This window comes from Chelon labrosus (assembly GCF_963514085.1).
Source record: "Chelon labrosus genome assembly, chromosome: 3".
Lineage (NCBI taxonomy): Eukaryota > Metazoa > Chordata > Actinopteri > Mugiliformes > Mugilidae > Chelon > Chelon labrosus.
Window position 1 is genome coordinate 1,836,547 of NC_140339.1, and position 17,039 is coordinate 1,853,585.

The 17,039-nt window shown below is 39.7% G+C and overlaps 1 pseudogene across 1 annotated transcript; it reads left to right on the forward strand.

Moving 5' to 3' along the window:
• The first annotated feature begins 5,218 nt into the window (after positions 1 to 5,218).
• LOC311486016 (up-regulator of cell proliferation-like) lies at positions 5,219 to 10,065 on the forward strand (annotated as a pseudogene). The gene has a single exon. The product of its transcript is annotated as an up-regulator of cell proliferation-like (transcript).
• Positions 10,066 to 17,039: the final 6,974 nt, after the last annotated feature.

The window sequence follows — 17,039 nt, forward strand, 5'->3', positions numbered from 1 at the left end:
CAGATAGAAACCCACTGAGATCAAGACCTCTTTCGCAAGGGTGACCTGGCCAAGAGAGGCAGCGGCACACGTCATAGTGATCAAGACAGACAAACAACAAACAAACAGTAAAAACATAAAAATATAAAATATTAAGATGCGAGAAATAAAGTGCAGAAGTAGTAGGTACAGTAACAATTTAAGAACATAGGCACTGTTCAAAGGATTTCCATTGTCGTTTTCTTAAAATAGACACAAATGCTTCCAGTGAAACAAGTTCTGACATTTTCAGTTCAGATTGGAGGGCATTCCAAGCAAAGGGGGCAGAGAAACTGAATGCTTTTTTTGATTTAAAAGAACCCTGCTGTGATAAAATGGTCAATAAAATAATTTAACATGGCACATTTATCAGTCAGGTTTACAGAGTCTTTGACCAAAAAGTTCAGCAGTTCAGTAGAGGGCATAGCGCCAGAAGCACATCTCACAACATTTCAAAATTTCCTGGGATCATTTAGATTTTTGGTGGTTTCAGATAAATAAAATTCAGATTTAGCCTTCTTAATTAAGGAGGTGCATTTGTTGCAGAGCTGACGAAAAATGAGCCAATAAGCCTCAATTTTTGTTTTTCGTGCTCTGGCCCAGGCAAGATCTCTTTCTTTGAGGAGATTTCCAATTTCAGTGGAAAACCATCGATTGTTTCGCCCATTTATTCTAAACTTACGTAAGGGAGCATTTATTTATTAGCTTCAAAAACTCAGAATGAAAGAAATTCCAGGCCAGCTCAACATCATCAAGGAGGGAGATTCGTTCCGGCTCAAAATTGGACAAATCATGCAAAAAAGCCTGCTCATGAAAAAAAAAATTAAATCTCTTTTAAAGTAAAATTCGTGGTTTAGTTTTGGGGAGTTTGGCATTCCTGACCACTGCAATGGCACAGCGGTCACTCAGGTTGTTCCCGAAAACACCAGCATCAGTATACCTGTCGGGGGCATTTGTTATTATACGATCAAAGAGTGATGATCTTAAGGGGTATTTAATGTTAGGCCGGGTTGGGTTATCTATTAATTGGCTTAGATTTAATGAATCACAGATAGATTTCAAGCCATCTGAGGCTGATGACAACCAATCAAGGTTTAGATCCCCCACTAAGACAAACTCACCAGAGTTTCACCTCTAAGTGTCGCCAAAGGCTCAACAGCTGTAGAAGCCAGCGTATGCCAGCCATGGCACTGGCGTAGGCACGTACAAGTTTGTGGACATTTCAGTCTTGATACATCTGAACTTTTCCATGAACGAGTACGTACGGAACATTTTTCTGCGCATGTAACCTTCGTACATGAGGCCCCAGGTCACTTTGTAGTGACACTAGGGCCTTCATCATCTACCTCCTTCCTCTTGGCAATATCTTCCGTAAATATAACATTCATTTCCATTGCTACGCGGATGACACCCAGCTCTACCTCTCCAGCAAACCAAATTCCACTCTCCCACCTTCCTCCCTCACTGACTGCTTCACCGAGCTCAAATCTTGGTTCTCCTCTAACTTCCTAAAACTCAACAGTGATAAAACCGAATTCCTTCTGATTGGCACCAAATCGACCCTCTCTAAAACTGACAGTTTTTCCCTCACCATCGACCACTCCTCTGTCTCCCCCTCCCCCCAGGTTAAGAGTCTGGGTGTCATCCTCGACAGCACATTATCTTTCCAATCCCATATCAATAACATCACCCGGTCTGCATATTTCCACCTACGCAATATTAATCGCCTTCGCCCCTCTCTTTCTCCTCACTCCACTGCCATTCTGGTACACAGCCTTGTCACCTCCCGCATCGACTACTGCAACTCCCTTCTCTTTGGTCTACCTCACAAATACCTCCATAAACTCCAACTGGTTCAGAACTCTGCAGCTCGGATCATCACCAGAACCCCCTCCACCCACCACGTCACCCCTGTTCTGCAGCAACTCCACTGGCTCCCGGTCAAACTCCGCATTGACTTCAAAATCCTCCTGTTTACATTCAAGGCCATCCACAATCTTTCCCCTCCTTATCTGTCCGAACTCCTCAACATCGCCACCCCTTCCCGTTCCCTCAGATCTGCATCATCTGTCCTCCTCTCTGTCCCTCCCGCCCGCCTCGTCACCATGGGGAGCAGGGCTTTCAGCCGCTCTGCCCCTCAACTCTGGAACTCACTCCCACCGGACCTCAGGAACTTGGACTCTCTCACACTCTTCAAATCAAGACTAAAAACTCACCTATTCCGAACTGCCTACCCAACTTAACCATCTTCATTGTCTCTTCTTATCTGTTTCTTATTTCTTCTTAGTGTTTTTATTATTATTTATATGTTGTACGGTGTCCTCGAGTGCCCAGAGAGGCGCCTCCAAATAAAATGTATTATTATTATTTATTATTTCCTTTCCTTTTTCACACTGGCAAGGGCTGCTGTTACTTTACCTTTAGCCTTAGTTGTTTGTCTTCTGTGTTGATTAGTTTGTTGTTTTGTTGTTACAGGTACATTAGAATGCTCGTGCAAGGTTTCCTGAGTCAGCCATTTAAAAAAATAAAAGGTAAACATTTTAAATAGCAAAACTATTATTCTACAAAATATAAACACTTTGTGAAAGTATATAAAAAAGAAAAATATAAATCTAAAGTACAATAAGTTATTGCACTAAAATTATTGCTGACGTCTGACTGTTCTTCAGCAGTTCTTAAGCCCCTCCCCTGAACTTGTTAATATGTTGAAGTAAACTGTATACAGAGGCTTTAACTGTGTCCTGGTTGTTGAGTCAGTACATTCATTCTTCATTCTAATGTAGTACAAGGAAACAAGATGAGTCATTGAAACCTGTAATTCTGGTATATAAAATGCTCTAACCAAAACGCGTTTAAAAAAGTTTTAAAAGAGTTTTTTTTGAGAAGACATTTCATCCGAGTGGCTTCTTCAGTTCTAGGGGACTGGTGGGAAGTTGAGGTTTAAATAGGAAACAGGGACAAAGAGTCCCTTCTCAATGACAGGTTGAGGGGAGACTCTTTGTCCTTGCCCTCTTTCCCTATGAATGGTGCTCCATTATCAGTCAGAGTCTCCAGTCTCAAGGTGTGAATGAGGTTAAAACTTCTTGGGGACAGAAGTTAAAACTGTCGTGTAAATAGATGTCAGATTAAATCTCAGTCCACCTCTTCTGTTCAGAGGTTTTTTCCAGTCTGACATAGATGGCTTCCTTTACTCCTCTTTCAAACCATCGGTCTTCTCTGGCTAAGCTTTGGACATTGTCCTTTGTCCTTCAGGTGTAGGTGATGAGCTGGCTCTCCTGTGTTGGTACATGTGTTTGTGGATGGGTTGTTTGGTTTCCCTAATGTACAAATCTGTACACTCCTCACTGAACTGAACAGCGTACACCACATTACTCTGTTTCTGCCTGGGTGTTTTGTCTTTAGGGTGGACCAGTCTTTGCTTAAGTGTATTACCGGGTTTGAAATAAACTAATGCTGTGATTACTGAAAATTCTCCTGAGTTTTTCCGACACCCCAGTCATGTAGGGGATGACAATGTTCTTCCTTTTGTTGTACTCCTCCTCTTCTGTCCTTTCTAGGTTATCTTTTTGAGTCTTTGACAAAGGCCCAGTTGGGATATCTTTGTAAACAAATTGAACACAGTTTAGAATCCAAACTAGAACCGTCTCTCAATGCCCAACTTTAGTTGTCGTTGTACTGGGTAAGTGGTAAGTATTACCTTGAATTCTTAATGAACCAACAATCTTAAGTGATGGTTTTATTTCTTTTTACTTCTTCCTCTTCATTGTCTTTGTTTTAGTGTTGACTGTGTGTTTAAATGTTTTATTTATTGTTACATGCCTCGACAACTCTTTGGTCAACATTTGTTGTTTTTAAATGTGCTTTATAAGTAAATTAACATATATATTGAATGTCAATGTTAATTTATGTCAGTGCATTTTGAGAGGTCAAATTATCCTTGACTATTTCATCATGGGAAAACAAGGAACATGTGTTACTCACCAGTCTAAAACATACAGTGGAATGCAAGATTAAGAGCCTCCTCCATTGGAGGAAAGTTTAAGAACGTTTATTATAAAGTATGTATCATCACTACCTCGCATTAGTGGCTAATATGATTTCTGAAACATCATGTCCAGAGGCAGTTATTGAAGTACTGTGCTGTTTTATTCACATGCACATACTGCAAACATACATACTGAGAATTTCACATCACCCATTGAATGTCGCTTTACATAGAGATGCCATTTTAGTCAAGTGTAATTGGTTTGAGTTTTTGACCGAATTTCAACAATTCACAGTAAAATTATACATAACTGTTTTCAATTGATAACAATACTGTATGTTGATACTGTGTTTTGATTAGGCTGCCTGAAATAAATCATCAAGAATGCAAAACGTGATTATTTAAAACAGTTTTCTGTTTATTTTTGTTGCCTCTAGGTTTTAAAGAACAGAGGATTTAAGGAAAATACAGTCCACATCAACAATGGACACAGAAGAACAACCTCCTCAAGGTATAAATACATTTTTATTAATATAATATTAGGAATATGCTATTTCTATGGCAGATTAGACATTTCAAGTTTTATCAGTGGAATCACCTTGGACAATTCTTAAATTTGAGAAGGGTTAGGGTTAGGGTTAGTCAGAATCAGTTCAAATAAGAGCCAATCAGATCTTGAGCTTGTAAAAATATGTTCACAAATAATTCTAAAGTTTGTAGTGGTGAAATAAATGAGTGCTTTTTGAACATTTGTGTACCACTTTCCACACTTGCACAAACAAGTTATTAGGCTGCTGTCACTCAAATGCCAGCTCCAGCAATTTTTTGAAGTTTGTGGACAGTGAACAGCAGGACTGTCTCCATGAGATTCTGGTACTAGCTTCCGTCTTAGCTCTAAAACCACAACTAAAAAATGTTTAGTTGCTGTTATTGCTGCACAAGGAGGTCACAGCAGATACTGATTTTGCAACTCAAAGATAAGTACAAAGGATTATTTTTCTTCCATAAATAAATGCACAAGTATAATATTTCAGTGTCATATGCTGCTGCTCTATTTGTTTACTTTTGTATGTGCACACAGAACATATCAAAGAATAATTTACATGTTATAGTGACAACTTGGGAGGGAGTTACAACGTGAGAGTTGTTATTCAATAATTAAGAGTTATAGAAAATATTTGTAAATCAAATATATTCAGACACAATACAATACAAATACCTAAGTTTAATTTCTGAAAGTGACATTCTTGTCAGGACCACGTAGTGTTTGTTATTTTTTTTTCAGTTCAGTTTTCTGTCCCTTTTGTCACTTCCTGTTTTATTTTGTAGTGCGAGTCTCATGAAGTCTGTCTTCCTGTCTAGTTCTGTCTCTGATTGCTTTCCCCGCCCTCATGTGTTTCACCTGTGTCTCGTTGTCTCCCTCTCCTTCGTGTATTTAAGCTGTGTTCCCCACTCCTTCTGTGTCAGATCGTCTTTTTGGTTTACCTGAAGCGTTCGAGCCCTTTTCTTCAAAGTATTTTCTAGTTGTGACCTTAGCCTGTTGTTTTTGCCTGCCGGATAATTGTACCTTTGCCAGTATCCCTGCTACTGACCCTGCTACTGAAATAAACGACCTCCGAGTTTGCCTGATCCCTGACTCCTCCATTTTGTCCACCTGGTCTGTACCTGATAATTCTCTTTTTCTTTGACAGCCCTGATGAGCTTTCTCTCCAAACTTGGACTGGAGAAATATTATCCCAACAGACTTTCACTTCAGTCTCTGTTGGAGATCAACACTAACAGCTTGTATGAAAAACCTGTTTTATCACTAGAGGACATACCATGGTGCTTTCTCAGAAAACTTTTTAAAATAAATGCTGAATGCAGGAGCTGTACACAACTATCAAGCAATCATAAGGAAAACAATGATTTCTTTGACCTGGACCTGGATACTGCAGATGACTCTGATGACAAGATTAACCCTCTTGACCTCATAGTAGCTCTCTTCCTTTGTGGTGACAGCTTCTTGCAACAGGAAATGACTCTCAAAATGTCCAAGTGTCAGTTTTCTGTCCCACTGCTGTTGCCTCATGGCAATAAGAGTCAGTGTAGCCTGATGCTTTGGGCTCTGAGAGACATCGTCAAATGGTGGCGTCCACATGATTTGTCTGAATCAAGAGGTTTTGTTGAAGACAACATTGTCCAAGCAGATATACCATTCTATTCCTTTGTGAGGCTGAAAAACTGCAGTTTATCAAAGTCTCAGCTTCTGAACCAGATTCTCAGTCGTGGCCAACAGAATCACAATATCTTCATACATAGAGATATGGAAGGAGGAGGAGTTAAAAGAAAAGTAGCCAATGGACTGGTAGAGGTTTGCTGGTATCTTCCCAGAGGGAGAGAAAATCTTGACATATTTCCAGAGCCTGTTGCTTTTGCAAATATGAGAGGAGACATTCATGAGTCACTTCAACAGTTCAGTTTTCTTCTTCAAGTGTCAAATGTCACCTTTGTGTTCCTGGACAAAGTTGAAGAAAATGAGCTGAAGTTTCTGACTTCTTTTACAGATGTGAAATCTAAACTCTTCTTAGTAGTTAATCAAAAGAAGGGGAGTGTTAAAGAGGACATGATGTCTGTCAAGACAACACTGGAGAAATTACAGTTACCAAATAACAGTTTAATAGTCAAAAAAACAGGTGATAATGGAGCAGAGTTTTCAAAGAAACTTTGTGAAGCCATCAAGACATGTCTCTCAGATGTCAAAGCTACAACAAACATTGTAAATATGTTTGACAAAGCTGTCGAACTTGGTCTGTCTGTGGATGAAAGCAAAACTGAGCAACAAAATAAAGCAGCTAAAGAGATCATGGATGGCATTGGGGTCAGAAAGATTCCAGAATACAAGAAGCAGCAACTTCCACTGCAAGGAGATAAATGGAAAACTTTATCAAAACTAGAAAAGGAGGAGTGTAGACTGATTATAGCTGGTGACTCAAGTCTGGAAGAGTATAAATCTCAGCTACAAGAAGAAAAACAAAGAATCAAGAAGGAGCAAAGAAAATACAAACTGTCCAAAGGAATGGAGACTTTTATTGATAACTTATCTACAAAGGACAAAGAAAAGAGGATTTCTTTCCTGAAGTGGATGAAACTAAAACTTGATACCCATTCAAGAGAAAAACTGTCTGTACTGCAAAACAAATTCGAAGAGCAAAGCAAGAAGAAAGATGTGAAACTCATAGCAGAGTTGGATCAAGCTTTAGTAGAGAGCTCTTTCGGTGTAGAGCACTACATGAGAGAGATGGGACTGATCTATGAGTTGGTGCAAGAACCTCATTATGAAAGATATAATCTCCCTCCTCTGGCTGCTGAACTGCTGTTGGATGGATATCCTTTAGAGCTCTTGGATGGAGATGCTTCCAACATCCCAGAGAGATGGGTGACAGATGTGCTGATGGAGCTTCACAAGAAGGTTGGAGAGAAGAGCAGACTGTTGGTACTGACTGTATTAGGAGTTCAAAGTTCAGGGAAGTCAACACTCCTCAACACCATGTTTGGTGTACAGTTTCCTGTCAGCAGTGGCAGATGTACCAGAGGAGCTTATATGCTGTTCCTCAAAGTTGGAGAGGATTTGAAAAGTCAGTTAAATTCTGACTTCATAGTTCTCATTGACACAGAGGGTCTAAAATCTCCTGATCTGGCACAACTAGAGGACAGTTATGAGCATGACAACCAGCTGGCAACCTTTGTAATCGGCCTCAGTGATGTCACCATCATCAACATTGCAATGGAGAACTCAACTAAAATGAAAGATGTCCTGCAAATCACAACTCATGCATTCTTGAGAATGAAGGAGATTGGTAAAAAACCCATTTGTCATTTTGTACATCAGAATGTTGCAGGAGTTTCAGCTGATTCCAAGTGTCTGATAGAAAGAAAACATCTGTTGGATCAACTCAATGAAATGACACAAATTGCAGCTGAAATGGAAAAACAACCTTCTATTAAAGCCTTCACTGATGTACTGGACTATGACATAGATAAAAACAACTGGTACATCCCAGGACTCTGGCATGGAACACCTCCAATGGCTCCAGTGAACACGGGTTACAGTGAAGCTGTAGCTGAGTTCAAGAAACATCTTCTGGAAACCGTGAAAGGAGACAGAAGATCTGAGCCCTCACAGATCCCTGAGTTTCTAGAATGGATGAGAAGTCTCTGGAAAGCAGTCAAATACAGTAAGCTGGATTGTGTCCTCGAGTTAAGAAAAAGTTCAAAAGAAGTTCAGGACATTCAGAGGAAAACGTTTGAAGAGCATGTGATGATAATCTTGACTGACCTGAACAAAATATATCGTAAAAAATCCTCAACCAACTGAAAAAACACTTTGGCAATCGTAATGTCAGTGAGGATTTCCAGAACATTGGAGACCTGAATGAGATTGAAAGAGTCCATTTAAGGCCAAAAAAAAAGCACATAAAACAGTCGAAAAAGAACATTTTAAATGTGTTCATCATGAAAGACTTAAAGAGAGAATTGCAGACAACAGCTGATAATATTATTGAGTCTTGCAAACAATTTGTGTTTGAAATCACACAGACAAACAGATTATCTTGAGTCTTATACAAAGGATCTTTTGGACAAAATAGATGAAAGCCTAAAACAAATACCCAAGCACTGCAAACTTAAGTTTGAGATTGATCTGAAACTTCATATTTGTGGCTTTGCGTCAAGAGAATTTCTCAAGATGCACAAGAAATTCTTGTCAGACGTAAATCCTGCAACTCAGCTGGAGAAATACAAGGAGCAGCACCTGTCAGACTTTCTGGATTTATACAAACAGAGAGAGATCAAAGCCAGAAAAAAGCAAATGATTTTGTCAAGCTTTGTCTCAAACCTGCTGTGGAAGACTACATCAACAGATCTCTGGGAACAGACATTGTGGAGGAAATTTTGACGAGTTCCCATTCAGCAGAGTACAGCTCCCGCTCTTATTTCCAGTACAACATTCAGAGAGAGTTGCTGCAGAAGGAAGACTTTCAGAGCTTTGTCAAGTACATTTCTAACTATGAAATATTTGTCAAAGACTGGATATTTTAGCACATTAAGCAAAACATGTCTGAGGAGAAGACTCTGTGGAAACTGAAGAACAATAATCTTGAGGTCATAGTTCAAAAAATAGAAGCAGCAACAGAAGAGGCCTCAAAAGGAGAGGATGGTGTTCTGCTGCCAGGTAACACAGAAAGCATCACCAAGTTGATCAGTAACATGAGAAAAAATCTGATTAACGACATCTCAATCTCAGTGGAGGCTGAAAAAACAGCACTGTTTCAAATCCAAAGCACGTCATCCATTTATCCACAGTCTCAAGATCGCAATAGAAGAGATGAAAGCTCAGCTTCAGGAGGAATTCTCCAAATCTGAAAACATCACTGAGACTCTGAACAAACTTCCAGTCAAACCACAGGATGAGCTTTTCAAGAGAATGTTTGGTTGTGGAAAACAATGTCCATTTTGTAAAGTTCCCTGTGAGGCTGGAGGCAAAGAACACCAGGAACATCATGCAGCTGTGCATCGGCCTCAATGTCTTGGTAGATACAGAAATACAGACTCTCAGAAGCTGACAGAAACACTGTGTACAACTGATGTGTACAGTGATCGTGAATTCAAAAACACAGACACTAAAGGGGAGCTGCATCCTTACAAAGAGTACCGCACGTACTATCCATACTGGAACATTCCTCCAGACCCCACCATAGAGTCATCTGACTACTGGAAGTACATCCTGGTAAAGTACAATGACAGATTTGCTGAAGAACATAAGGCCAAGCCAGCTGATGTTCCAGAGGCCTGGAAGAGAATGACAAAGGAACAAGCTCTGAAAGGTTTAAAAGATGCCTTCAACATAAAGTGAAGAATGTTCAAACCTGACAAACGTGTATGATTTTGTTCATATTCCATCTTTTTCTTGGAAGGAAACCAAAAGGACACATGAATCGAACACATTATGGCATCAGCACAGCAAACAGTCAAACGATGAATCCACTTGGCGGAATAATCGTGGAAACTAAAAGTCTCGAGTCTAGTTCAGTGAAATGAAAAACAGTTTTAATATTTTGGAACCAGTGCATGAAACCATTAGTTTGACAGAATACAGGATTGAACATTTTCTTTTGAGTCAATTGTATTTATTCATATTATCATCTTTTAGAAGTAACGCATAAACTAATAGATTTTGTTATATTTCTTTATTTGCTTCTTTATTTTTAATTTTATATTTGTATTCTTTTTCTTTGCTGGATTTCTAGTAACCAGTGACATGATGAAGATGATGAGAATTTACTTCAGGCACCATGTAAGCTGTCTGACTAGAGTTACTAACACAATTAGGATTTATTTAATTTTTTCTTTGTATTTTATGCCAATCACTTAATAACTTTTGTTTTTAATAGAGACTCTGGTACATTGAATAGTCACAGAAGTGGTAACAGACCTTTAAATACTTTTTCTTGCTTTCTTATTTGTTTTATTCATTTAATGTTTATAAAACTATTGAGTTTACGTACAAATACTGTGGTATCATTTGCATGATTTTTTGACAATGTTCTGTTTTTAAAACACATGTGACAAGTGACAAAAAAGTTTTGTTATGTTCGGTGTCAGCATTTTAGTTTTTATTTTGTATTTTGATTACATTTTTTTTGTAATGATTAGTTCTTAATGATAGTACTATCCATAATGACTAGTGATAACGACAATGACCATGATGATGATAATCACAAGTACCACACATATTTCAAGTTTTCATCATTCATATTTTCTGTTTATTTTTTTTCATAATACTTAGTTTAATATGATGTTTAACTTTTTTTATTCTCCTCTTTTTTGCCAAGTAGAATCTGTAAATCTGAAAAAGTAACCAGTATTTTGGAAAGGATACATCCCTCACATGATTATATTTTTTTTTCATAAACACATTTTGGCGTTTTGTATCTGTAGCAAAGAAGATGGAAATAGTTAAGAATTTTCTTATTTTTTTTCCCTCATGACCAGTACAAGTACATGATAATTGTACTACATACAATGACTAGTGATAAATGTGATAATGATGTTCAAGATGAGGAAGAGAGGAGGCGGAGGAACACAGGCCACATGAGACCGAATGTCATCTCTGTTATTTAGTATTTTACAGTTATATTAGTGACACGTACATGTAAAGAATTCTCATATTGTGATGAATATTTGATAAAAGTCAGTGAATAATAAATGAATATGTTGGCGTTCAGGCTTCATATTTTAATATGTTCTAATCAAGAGAACAGCAGGTGACAATGGACAAGAAAGCTGACATTGTTTCTGTTAATTACAAGTTTTTAATGCAATGATGGTATATGTTCAACTATGCAGGGGGAAAATTCAATAAATCGAATATATTGGAAATCAATGCTTGAGTCGCTGTAATTGATATTTTCATAACAACATATCAAATCATAACATGAAGGTTGTGACTCATGATGAGAAGTTTGGTTATAATCAGCAAAAGATCTGTTGAAGACCAAAAACAGAGCTAAAACAGACTGAATGCTACATCAGGTGGCAACAGACATGACACTATATTAAACCTGGAGCTGCTCTGTGACTGCTGGATGAGTAAATTAACACTTCTGTGCTAACAAATGTGTACACTTAAAGGTGATAATATGTAAATGTTTAGTTAGTTTCTGCTGCCCCCTAGTGACCAAATAAGATACTGTAGGAATACTGAAAAGTCAGTAAAGAGAAAGTAGTTTCTTTATTTCCATTGCACACAGAATTATGAGCTAATAGTACCTATCAGCATGAGTTTTCCATTAACTCACACAAATCAGAACAACACTCTTTATGCTAGAAAATACAGGCCAGCTGTTTCTGTAAAGGAAACTACACTACCTGGGTTTTTGGATAATCCACAGAGTCCACTCTCATAGTTTTAATTGAGCCTTTTTTCTCTCCATGGTCACATGTCACAATTGGAAACAAAAGGTTTTCCTTCTAGATCAGCAAACTGACAAACTGAACCAGCAAATGCTTTAAGTCTATAATATAATAAATTGTCCATCACTACTTTTCTGCAAATAATACAAGGAAGGAAGAAGCACACTGATCAAGTTATACACTGATCAGCAACAACATTATGACCACTGACAGGAGAAGTGAATAACATTTAAACCATCTTGTGACAGTTCAATGTTCTGCTGGGAAACTTCTGGACCTGGCATTCATTGTTGTGGATGTTACTTAGACATGTAGCACCCACCTAGACCAGACCAGGCCCCCCCACCCCATAGCAATGACACTCCTTGATGGCAGCAGCCATCCCCAGCAGGATGCAGCCTGACACAGACACACACACAAAAACACTTTAGGAACAACTAAAAAAAAAAACATGAAGAACAGCACAAGGTGTTGACCTGGCCTCCAAATTCACTAGATCCCAAACTGCTCAAGTATCTGTGGGATGATCCACAGAGGTTCCTCCCCTCAAAGACCCCACCCCACTAGACACCACAGGACACCCTCAGAAGGCCCATGTCCATTCTCTGATGAGTCACCACAAGGAAGACCTGCACAATATTAGGAAGGTGGTAATAATGTTATGCCTGATTGGTGTATGCAGTTCAGCCGTCCACCACTTGAGGCAGTCATTAACTTACATTAAAAACTATGCACTACGTCAGATCACACAATGAAAGTCTTGTGTCTGTCCTGTTGAACCTTCCACATCATAAATGATAACACATATCTGACCAGTCTCAGAACTCTCAGACTAACAGTCTGGAAAGAAAACAAGACAAATATCTCTGTCACTGCTCATTCAGGCACAGACACATCTCCATGAGGCCATCTTCACCACGTTTGTGTGTGTCTTGTCTTAGTTTGCTGCCGTAATGGAACGGGACTCAGGAAAACCAGCTGAGGGCACATACACACAAACTCACTTTTCTCTCTTTGTGAGGACCATAGACTAAGATATGGACAACGCATCTCCACTTTTTTCTGTTGGTCAAACTGATTCTAGTATCTCTGAGATATAGGCAGCGCCATATTCTGAGTCTGGAGCTAGAGTCTGAGCAGTATTGTTTGAGAGTGAAGCCACGTTATTGATGACCTGCCCAAACTTCCTGTAGACCCACTGGTGATTCTATTTTTTCCTACTCTCACGGCCCTATACGAGTTCTTCATGAATGATGATGTCACATCAGACCCAGCTGCAGGAAAAAAAAAATAGTTAAAGAGGAGGCATCACATTTTTTTTTTTGGGGGGGGGGGGGGGCACACCCCATTCATTTGACTCAAAATCCAAGCATAAGCATAAACATACCTGCAAGCTGGTGTATCTGTGGTTGATTGGGGGGGGGGAGCAGAGAGAGGTTTAACCATTTTCAGTGGTAGGTGGCATTTGTGGACTGTGTGAAACCTTAAAACACTGTCCTTCCACTCATTCCTAAATTTCCAGGGTCAAGTCCTTTTCAGATGCCAAATGGATCAGATTGGCTTTGCGTTGATGAAGCATAGTTAGGTGATGCTCTGAACAGCGGCCTCTGGAACCGTTTCAAAATCTGTAAGGATTGAGAAATAAGGTTGAAATTAATATCATTACAAAGACAATAGTTCAGACGTTACGTCCCCAAGTGTGTCCAAGGGAATTCAGGGACAAACACAATACAACCAATGAGACCAAGTCTGGGTGTAAGGAAAGTTAAACATAATTTATTGAAATACAAAAGATAACGAAACAAAAACAGTGGGGAAGATTTGGATCACATGGTTGTGCCAAATAAAGCAATGAATTAAAACTAGGCCTGGCTAACACACTTCCATATGGAAAACAAACAAAAGGGTCTAACTATCTTATCTACTAAAAATGTTACCAAAACTATATAGGTGGCACCAACCAATAATCCTAGTGTGTATAACAAAGGCTCACCTACATGGTGGGGTGTAAAGGGTATCCCAATCTTACCTCTGGCCCGCTTGTTCCACCACAGTTGAAATAAATCGAACAAAAAGGGTCCACACGTCTGGATACCACGGTAGGCGACAAAACAAAAGAACAATCAAGCAGGGTAACAATCAGAGGGAAGAGACTGGACCATGTGTTTTCAAAAACAAGCAACAAACAATGAGGGCAACTATCAAACAGCAGCAAGTCAGGGGGGTATTCCAGAAAGCAGGTTTAACAAACACTGAGATAAAACTTAACCTCTGGGTTGTCTGAACCTGAGGCGACTAAACCCGAGCTGTCGGTTCCAAAACACCGGTTAGCAATCAGTTCAATCAACCCCGGATTGTTTAACCTAGAGTTGTGCGCGATCACGGCGAAGTTATAAAGGCATCATCTATTGAGAGTCGAAACCATGAGTAAAAATGGCAAAGCGCAGAGCAGCCTATTTTTCTGAAGCGGAGCAGCAAGTTCTGCTCGAGGCGTACGAGGCGGAAAGAGCGATAATAACGAAAAAAGCAATAGGCTACTTGCGCGTCTGCTAAGGAACGAGACCTTGCTTGGCAGAGAATTGCCGACCGCATAAATGCGTAAGTTTAGTAGGATATAGCACACTAATGTGTCAGAAGCACAATAATTCAGTAGATATTAGGCTACATATTAACTGCTTTGTATGAGACTTTCTTATACTATAGACTACCTTGTCATATATTGTATTATTTTTAATTAGATGTAACCCGACCGCCCTTAAGAGAACGTGGCCGCAGGTCAAAACAAAATATAAAAACATTGTCCAAGTTGGTAACATATATGGGTGCATCATCTTAGACATCACTTATCCAGTATTATATTCTTGAATTGCCATATTGCAACAAGTTACGTTCATTTCAAAGCCAATAGGAAGAAAGCAGAGGAGAGGAAGACCGGTTCTGGGCCAGCGGTGTCCCCCCTCACCCCTGTGGAGGAGTTGGCGATCAGTATCAATCGAGGGCGTCCGATGATGGAGGGGATTCCTGGGGGCACGTCATCGGAGCCCTCAACCTCCCAGGAGGAGCAAAATGAACTAGTGCAATGTATTTACCCTAATAGGCCTACGCCTAAATCACTTATGTCTAATTTTTGTAGCCTTGCATGTTCGAAAATGACCAATTTATAGCCAATATTACCGTTCATATAAATAATAGGAGGATGAATAGACATTATCAGCAGTCACGGAGGAATCGAGGTAAAGAAATGCTGTGCAGAGACTAGAGCATAGTTTCTTCATGTTTTCTGTCAGTGCATGAGAACACTGGATCAGAACATTTGCTCTATAATGAAGTGTTTTCTCTTTTCAGGCCATGAAACACGCAATGGGCAAACAAATGTGTGAAACAGTCTTACGTGCATTTATTTATTTATTTATTTTTTGGTTGAAGTGATTGTGACAGATTTCATCACGCATTCTTTGACCATCTCTGATATCAAGTTGCTGAATGTGTTCCTATCTGCTCCTCAATAGCAGGAACTAATTCATTGCGCAACGTTGCAATGTTGTGCAATAGGCTATCGCACGCGCAACAATTACAATGAGCGAATCCACGATGCGTAACGTTCGAAATGTGGGGATGGAGAATGTTGTTTAAATAAATTAAAGATTCCGCAGAAAAACAGTAGTGCTCTGGCAAAAACTCATCAGGAAAAGAACGGATATTAAGTCGTGGTCTTATACCCTCTCACGGTGAATAGCCCGAATGATTTGTGCTTCAATGTCAATTGGATCTTCCTCAAAAGGAAACGTCATTGTGTGACAAGTGTGGAAACAGCAGCCTGGCTGAACGTGCACTTAAATACCCGAACATAACCTGAACAAAACCTACCCCTACCAGGTTAAGTTCAGAGCCTATGTTACTATAGTTACTTACATAGCCTGATCATTTTTGAGCGTTCTGGAACCGAAATCCCAGGTTTACCGCTAACTCAGGGTTTACATACCCAATTAAATTCAGAGCCTATGTTACCATAGTTACTTACATAGCCTGATCATATTTGAGCGTTCTGGAACCGAAATCCCAGGTTTACCGCTAACTCTGGGTTTACATACCCAGAGTTAGCGGTAAACCTGCTTTCTGGAATACCCCCCTGAACACACAGGGGAGGGGGAGAGAGAGAGAAAAAACGAGAAAAATAGACTGCCCCTGTCTGGCACATAACACCAGGGGGGTATTCCAGAAAGCGGGTTATGTGAAAACTCTGAGTTTGTTAACCCTGAGATGAGGGAAACTCTGAGTTATCCGTTCCAGAAAGAGAGGTAACTTAAACTCTGGGTCTGTTACTGCGGTAACTTACTCTGTGAACATAACCTGCTCGCTGGCAGGTTTACTATAAGAAACCCAGAGTTTGTACCTGTCTCCTCCCACACGAAGAAAGCAGTTAGACATGGATTGCCCATTCATTAGAAATCCAATCGACATCGAAGCCGTATTGATTAGAAATGCATTACGTCGTGAGAGAATCTTCCGACCCAGATTAGACGTTTTATCATTTCCTGAGGATTTTCTTTTTGAACGCTACCGCTTTTCATCCAACAGTATCATTTATCTCAATAACCTTCTCCGGCCATATATCACCAACCTCACACACCGAGGACGAGCACTCACATCAGAGCAAACTTTATGCATAGCGCTACGTTTTCTTGCAAACGGCAGTTTTCTTTATAACATCGGGGATGCAGAGCATTACGGAAAGGCAACAGTGTGTAGAGCTGTGAGGAAGGTAACCCTCGTACTGAAACGCCTGTTACCAGTGATGGTGGTGTTCCCCGGACACAAACCTGTTCGCACCATCAAAGAGGAATTCCACAGGATTGCAGGTTGTGACTGATGTAGAAATCATATATTCTGTTATTTTAAATTATGATATAGGCCTACATTCTGCTGCGGCCTCAGAGTGGGGTCAGTAGCTTAATTAGCTGTCATTTTGCAGGCCTTCCAAATGTGATAGGATGCATAGATGGGACACAAATCCCTATTACCGCGCCTACACAAAATGAAGGGGACTATGTGAATCGAAAATCCTTTCACAGCATCAATGTCC